This window comes from Acyrthosiphon pisum, chromosome A1, assembly GCF_005508785.2.
Source record: "Acyrthosiphon pisum isolate AL4f chromosome A1, pea_aphid_22Mar2018_4r6ur, whole genome shotgun sequence".
Lineage (NCBI taxonomy): Eukaryota > Metazoa > Arthropoda > Insecta > Hemiptera > Aphididae > Acyrthosiphon > Acyrthosiphon pisum.
Window position 1 is genome coordinate 148,516,838 of NC_042494.1, and position 8,566 is coordinate 148,525,403.

The window sequence follows — 8,566 nt, forward strand, 5'->3', positions numbered from 1 at the left end:
TGTTGGATAGGTTTAATTGAAATCTGTTACATGATTGCCGCTAAGTTCACGAACACGATTAAGTTACTTAGAGTTTGAAAAGGAAGGAACTTATTTTAACTTCTCAAACAGCGCAATACTATTTATTTAAACCGACGATTAAGTTACTTAGAGTTTGAAAAGGAAGTAGCTTATTTTAACCTCTCAAACAGCGCTATACTTTTATTTAAACAGCGATCTATACGTTATTAGAAAAAAAATTGAAATATGTTACTTTTTTCGAACATAGGTGTTGGCGAAATACCTGTAGAAGGCTTTTTTATTACTAATTTTAGTTTTAGTGAATTTAGTGGTGTAAGGATTTCCGAATGAACTTTAAAACTAAGCTATATAGCTTACGGTGGCAACGTCGAGTATAACAATTTTGCCGAAAAAATATTCCCAAAATGTTTGTTCTAAATAGGAAAGGGATTTAAAACAGTTTTTAAAACGACGATTAAGTTACTTAGATTTTGAAAAGGAAGGAGCTTATTTTAACCTCTCAAACAGCGCTATACCATTTATTTAAATGGCGATCTATGCCATAGGAAACCTAAGGAAAAAAATTATAGGATCGCCGTCACTGGACGGTGCCGTTGATATGACGTCTCTAGACGCTTGTGTACTGGGCTATCTATGCACGCACTGCATGTGACGAGCGTCTAGAAACAGCCCACGAGCAAATTCCTTATGAATTAATGACAATTATAATATAATATTTCTTATTAAATAACCTGCGCATGAGCTATTATCATATAGTTCTTATCAAATATTGAAATATCATATAAAATTTAAATATCAAATTAGATTTTTATTTTATTTTGTTGTTCATTAATATTTGATTGTCAGTAATGTGGTAAAAAATTAAATTTAATTAGGTATATTATTACATTAATGTACATATTATGGAAGGACGCAACATCATCTTGCCCAGTAGCCGCATACAATCACATTCACACTAATCATGATTGACGACTTACACAAATGCCATGGTCGGTGGCAACGAAATTGCATATTGCCTAAATATTGCCCCTTATTAAATACACATGAGAAGGCCCCTTAAACCATTTCCAAAATGAAAACAGTACACGCGAGTCCCCACGATTTATATAGAATATAATATTATTGTACTTTGTTTCCTAATAACTATATAATATTTACTATTTTTAAGCCACAGTTGCTAAATATATAGAGCGGCAAAAATAAACGTTTAATAAATATTACGTCCAAGCACTCAGACATTTTATTTTTGAGCTTAACGGTAGTGACGTTTTTATCGGACAGTATATGACGTGTAATAATATAAGACGACGGAGATATTTTCCATACATTATAATATTATACATTGTACGCATTATCAGACAATATTGTCTCCACGTTAAATATTATAATTGGAGCAGTCGGTAAAACGTTTCGAAAACAAAAATATCCGTCTACAGCTTCGATAATAACAATAAATATTTTAACTGGAAATGACGTTTAATTTTCCGGTTCACTTGGCCTCACGCGTCCTACGCTGTATATACTCGTGTTTTTCACGACGTATGTCTCCATGGTCTGTCCCCACGTGGTGTATGCCGTCGTCCTCGTCATCGACAAATTAACTGCCGTGTATAATCTGTGGATTTGGCACATTTTATATATTATAACCGCGACAGTCTGTGTTGTACATAATAATATAATGTATTTAAACATCATCGAGAGCTGCACGTTGAAAAACATTAATTGCGTCTGTCGTGGTCAAATGTATATATAATATTATTATATTCCAACTGTAATAAAGCTTTCTCTGATTTTTGTTTTCCGATATTATATTATTGTTGTGACTTGTGACTAAGCCGCACATCAGACGAACGCCGAAAATGTATTCGACGAGCACCTGAGAAAATCGTTCTAATGGCATCATTTGGGAAATATTATATATTAAATGTTGAACAAAATATGCTATATGAATTATGTATAATATTATATTCGGTACCTATAGTATATATTGTGGTGCACTAAAATATGGTTATTTCAATTATTTGTACACCTATATCTCCTACAATATATTAGAATTTTGTCTGCTTTACAGTATGATTACCATGAGTGTGTTGAGTGTTCACTCCAACCCCCACCCTTTCACCATTTTACCAAGCATTTATATTCAAATTCTGAAATTATTTTATACTCACATCATTATTTAGATATATATACATATATATAATATATATATATGTATAATATGTAACATTAAACTAAAACGTATTATTTATATATTATGAGTACAATCTATATTGAACTCTGGCATTGCACTTTTACTTAGTCATGTTAACATAGTAAGAGAACGTCACACCTCCATGCGTTGTCACCGTCTTACAAGTGGTCTTAACATAAAAAATTTACACTCAGCAGATCACGTTTAGCTCCGTTAGTTAAAAATTAGAGTGAATCGACCTATTGTTAAACTTGATGGCAAGAACATTATCTGTGTCCGTATGTTGGTTTTTTACGATAGTTCAATTTTTTAGCAAGTTATGAGCATATATAGTATAGCGTGAATTAAAAATGCTCATATCTCACTTAAAAATTGAATAATCGTAAAAATCCGACTTACAAATATAGTTAATGTTCTTACCATCAAGTTTCACAATATGTCGATTCACTCTAATATTTAAACTATAACGGAGCTAAACGTGATCTGCTGAGCGTAAATTTGTTATGCTAAGCACTTGTGAGACGGAGACAACTTTATTTCTTATTTCTCCAATAATTTCCTGGTAACAACTATCGACATATGATTTTCGTAATGTTGATTGATCTGGTATAACTTCTGATGTATATTTCTCCGAAAAAATTTTGAAATGTGGATTGCAAAGTTTATTGAAAGGTATATTAACACTCAACATAGCTTTACATAAATCAGTTTTGAATGACGATTTTGTTGAAAAATTTTGAAACAAAAACTGTTGAGATATAATAATGATAAATGTCATGAATTGTCTTATGAGTAGTTACACTTTTTATTTAAATGCTCTATATGATATTAATATAAAGCCAAGCAATGTTTTAACTTAAAAATGAAATATTAATCTTATTCATATACTATGTATTTTAATTAATATTCCTTAAATTCAACGAACAATTTGTAACTAAACCCAATTCTCTAACACAAGGAATAACCTACGGGTATGAATAACCTAGTTTTCATTAATTTAAATTTGTATGTATCTACATTTTTATTATTGCGTGGTTTACAAAATAAACTATAAACTAACTTTTTCAAATACTTAGAAATTTTACACTGTTCAATAGTGTCCTTCGGCGATGCAAACTTATTTTTTTTTTAGATGAGAACATTGAGAACATCCTTTTTACTGAAAATTGTTACCATACATTGTGCATATTTTTTATGAGAAAATGTTGATGAGACTTAATCAGCATTTTAACGAGTAAGTAGTTTCTGAGTTATTCAACTTTATGTAGGTACCTACTAGAGATAATAGTTGCAATATACATTTTACATAAAAAATAAAATATAATATGTAGGTAGTATTCAATCTAGTAGTAATTACACACAGAAAATGTTTACAACATCAAATGCTAATAAATAATAGGTCAATATTAATTACTGTAATTCAGGGCTGTGGCTACCATAATGTCATATAAATATATCTAAAATCGGAGCAAGTCTCGTAATAACCAATCAAAACGAAATTTATTGACGCCCTCGTTGTGTCCAAAACTGGGCAATGAAAAAAAGAAAACTTATTTTTTCTCCAAATCGATATGCACCTCTCTCCGAGGACTTAATTTCGTAACCTGATGCATTCATCCCTTTTCCGGTCACAGATGACAGATCTGCTTCCTACACAGGGTCCATTATCTCAATCTCGGGATGAGATGAATTACAACATCAAAAGATTTCCCAAGAACTAAAACATCGAACTACGGTCGTTGGAAACATTTTTCGGAATATCTTATGGAGTTAAAACTAACATTCAACATATTCATACCTCGCATCAGGTCCGTCCAATCAAAGCAGTTAAATTTATTAAATATCTGGACGTCTGATTATGCTTGTTTTCGCCATGTTTGTTTATCGCTGTTGTATTGTCAACGGACAACAATATAATATCATTATTGTTGATATCATGATTATACCTATACATTATACCAATCAAATTTTTTTAGAAATAGATGGCATTTAAGAAACAAATGAATAGGCTAACCTATTTATAGAAAAGAAATATTAGTAGTTTATATTTTACAAATATCTATTATAAAAAGTAAACTAAAAAAAAACTTAAATAGGTATAGAATGGTTGGAATAAAAGTTATTTTATGAGTAAGATACCTAAATAATTATTTTACATTTTGCAGTTACTTGCCAACAAATATCTTTGTAGTATACTTACTAATTGCATTGTCGATTGATTCACGTTGTTTGTTTGCTCAGTTACTTTTCATAAAATGTATTTTAATATTTAAAGGAAAATACCTATACATTATATTTGACCAAAAAAAACTGCTTGGAGGAAAATAAGGATACAGAAAAACTAAAAGTTATCGAGTAAGTATAGGAGGTATAATATTATTAATGGGATTAATTAGGGTTGTATTGTTCTCTAATCGATTACTTAAATTATTTAGGGGCACTCGGGTTAAACGGTATCTCATTTTTAGAAGCACGTGACCACGCCTCTTTTGGTACACGCTGCATATCTGCTGCACCATTGTTTTGGACTTTGGTCGTTCATTTTTATGGGGAAATAAGAATTTTATTTCCATTAGTCGATGGTTCAATGAAAAGTGCTACCAATAAACGTGGATCAGACGTGAAATCAAATAAACTCGTATCGAATATCGGATCAAGCCTGGATATTATACATACTATATTATAATACATAATGTTAGTGGATTAGTCAACGAAGGGGTACAATTATATCATTGTGCATCGTGTATGGGGCCACATCGGACCAAACAACGTGACAATTCCGGTTAAAATCAAATTATTAATATCATGTGGTCTGCAGTTGATAGGGAAATTATTGTTAGTTATTACGTAAAAACGAGCTATACTGACTATCACTGCGTACAGTTACTTTGATCCCTTCAAATACTTTAGTTTGGTTTCAGAGCCGAATTTGAATAATAACGTTTAATACCGAAAATTAATTTTTCTACTTACAAAACCTGCCTGTACTAAATAACATTAGTAATAATAATTATCTGTTCACAATTTCACCTCTACACGCGTTCTTCCGCGGCATTAACAGAAATAAAATAGTTTTAATAAAAAACCAAGTTGGTATAATAGGTATAGTATGTATTTAGTTTAATCGTTTTCTTGTACGTAATAATATAATATTAACTATAACGCATCATGCATCCTTCGCCATTATCTTTTAACGATTAAACACAAAACGCTGCGAATACTGTCAACAGATATTTCATAACGAAATTCTAATAATATAGTAAGACGTTGGTACCACTATATACTGCCTATGTGTGGAGATAAATTTGTTCACGATTAAAATTTTGCCAACAAAGACGATAAAACAAAAAAAAATTACCTTTAAAATAATACGTTAAGATATAACACTTTTATGAGACTATCTTATTTTAAATATTTTCAATTATTATACTTCAGACAAAGATAAATGTTAAAATAAAATATACTATCGTCTATCGATTTTGATTGAATAAAATATATAAACTGGATTAGCTGGAACATTTGATAATTTCATCTCGCAACAGTAATTATTTTCCAACAGTTTTTGGAGACACTATATCAATCTAATTATTATAGGCATTGTATAAATTCTAAAGGATAATTGTATTTAATAATAAACAACATTGAAATCCAGCGAACACTAATGTAAAAGAAAAAAAAATTCAAACGTAAAAGCTGAAAATATTTATAGTTAATATTTTAATTTTGTTTCGAGAGTAATTAATACAAAGAACTACAAAGAATGAATTCAAATCTTGAAAGGTGAAAACATTTTTTTCATTTTATTAAATTTCGTATGCTTTTATAAGCCATAATTAAGTAAGAGAATTATTTTTAAGCGATAATTTATAATGAAGTTTATACTATATGCATTATAATATAATATTCTCATTTTAAAACTGAATTTTTGAACAAATATGAATTTATACGTTACTTATGCATTTGTAAAAAAAAAAATGTTAAATCTTCGTTTGTGACATTACCTATGTCACTAATTTTAGATTAATTTATTTATACGAATAATATTTACGGCATTGGATATATTAATTATTTAAATAAAATATAATTATATTATAATTACCTTCTTATATTATATTATTGTAAAGAAAAAAAAGTATATGTTTTAAAATAATTTTACATCAAACTCCAACGACAGATATCTGATAATGTATCAGCTAGAAATCTACAATGTCAAAGGTTAAATGATCGCATTTTGATTTAAAAAGTGTTTCATTGATGTGGTAATCACATAATCGGTTGACACGCGAAAAACATTTTTCCAGAAAAATACCTTAAATCAGTTGTTTTCACGGCACCACATGCAGCTGGTGCAATACGATTATTCACAATTCGTATAGTAGACGAAATACTATAAAATATAAATTAAAGCTAACTCACCACCAAGAGAAAAATTCAGCTCGTCTACAACACCTCGAGGGCTTAAACTGTCATGTAAATATTATATATTATATAATGTGTCATGGTGAAGTCTGACGTTTATACAAAGGTAAATTCAACAATCGAATATATTATGTAATACGGTTTAAATTCCAAGCTAATAGGTTAACGCACTATAATATATATAAGTGATATAACTTATACCTGAGCGTCTACAAAAGCTTTGCAAATAGAGGGAATTGATTTTATCAACCGTCGAGAATACAAACGACCGAACACTAAACCGCGTTGATCAATAATATAATATTATATATATATTATATAGGTACATAAACGCAATAAAAATGCGGATTAATCGTTTCAGCCGATGATGATGATAATAATGATAATACGACGATCATGGGTCCAAATATAGCCGCGTGTTTTCGATTCGAAACGAAGACGCGGGCTTATTATAATATTTACAATATTATTATGCGAACAATTGATATTAAATAACAATAACTCGTACACCTTTTTTGGCAATAATGCGATACGATTTCGATCGAATATAAACGCTGCAATAACTATTATGCTGCACTATATTATATATAAAGACAACGGATTACCTATACAGTAATTCATTATTATCCGTCTTCCGCGATGTCGAGTGGAAGTGTGGAACTCAGTGGACATCAGTGCCATGCCCCCCGGGAGGGGGAGAAAAGTTTCGGCTGAGAATGACTACGAGCTAAGAATTCGGATTAAACGTTTTTATACCGATCATAATATTATAATAATGGATCCAAATAGCCGTGGTTTCGAGTCGAAACGAACACACGGGATTATTATAATATTTGCTATATTATACGAACAATATTGATATTGAATACAAACAATTGTTTGTAACACCATTTTCAGCAATAATAAACGCGATTTCAATTGTATAATATACTATAAATTCTGCAATAACATGCGCGGCGCTGTTGTATAACAGTTACGCACTTGTTAAAACAATTGCTGCAATATCCTCTTTTGTTTAACAAATTTATCAAAACACTTTGTTAAATAATATATCATTATAATGTATAATATACCTAATAGAAAAAAAAAACCATATAGAGGAGTAATAAGAACACTCGCTAAGTCGACATGACACCGCTTGCACGTCTATACCCGATGCGTTGCAACAGACTCACTGATGCCCCTGTACTCTGCATATCACTCCTGTCAGGGTGACAACTTTTGATAACACATAATAATATATAGTGATTCATTGCCCGTCTTCGATGTCGAGTGGAACACGAAAATGATAATACAAGACGTAGGTAGGCGTTTATTAGTATTGTTATAACGACAACGCAATAGAGGTGCACCTCAAACGATTATAAATAGTATAATAGTAGGTAGCTACACGGCAATATGTGCTGTTGCTTCTCATACAATCATCGAGTACGATTCGTAAAGACGCGTATCGTATATAATATTATGCTTCAATTATACGTCATTATAACATAATAATATATAAATATGGGGGGACAGAGTAATCGAGCGGACTTTCGAATCTCGGCCACGGGCGGCACTTCTCTTCGGGCAGTCACGGTGTCTGAAGAAAGAGGCCGCCATCCCCCACCCGGACGTGGCAGATACCTACGGGTTCCCACTTGAAAATTCTGCCAAACCAAACACACATATTTACAAAACCTACAGTACCCTCCCCCACAGTTAAAAACCGCCCAATGGCCTAAGTTTCCGCGGGTTAATTAATGAAAAAAAAATAAAACTTTAAGAATTAAAAATAATAATAAGTTGACCTCATATAGTTATATTAATTAATAATTATTATTCAATCGTCCGCTCTTCATAGGGCGTATAATATACTTTGTAATTCAACCGTAATTGACCCCGCACTCATAAGTATATCTGCGTAGCGGCTTTCGTAATACTATACCTACC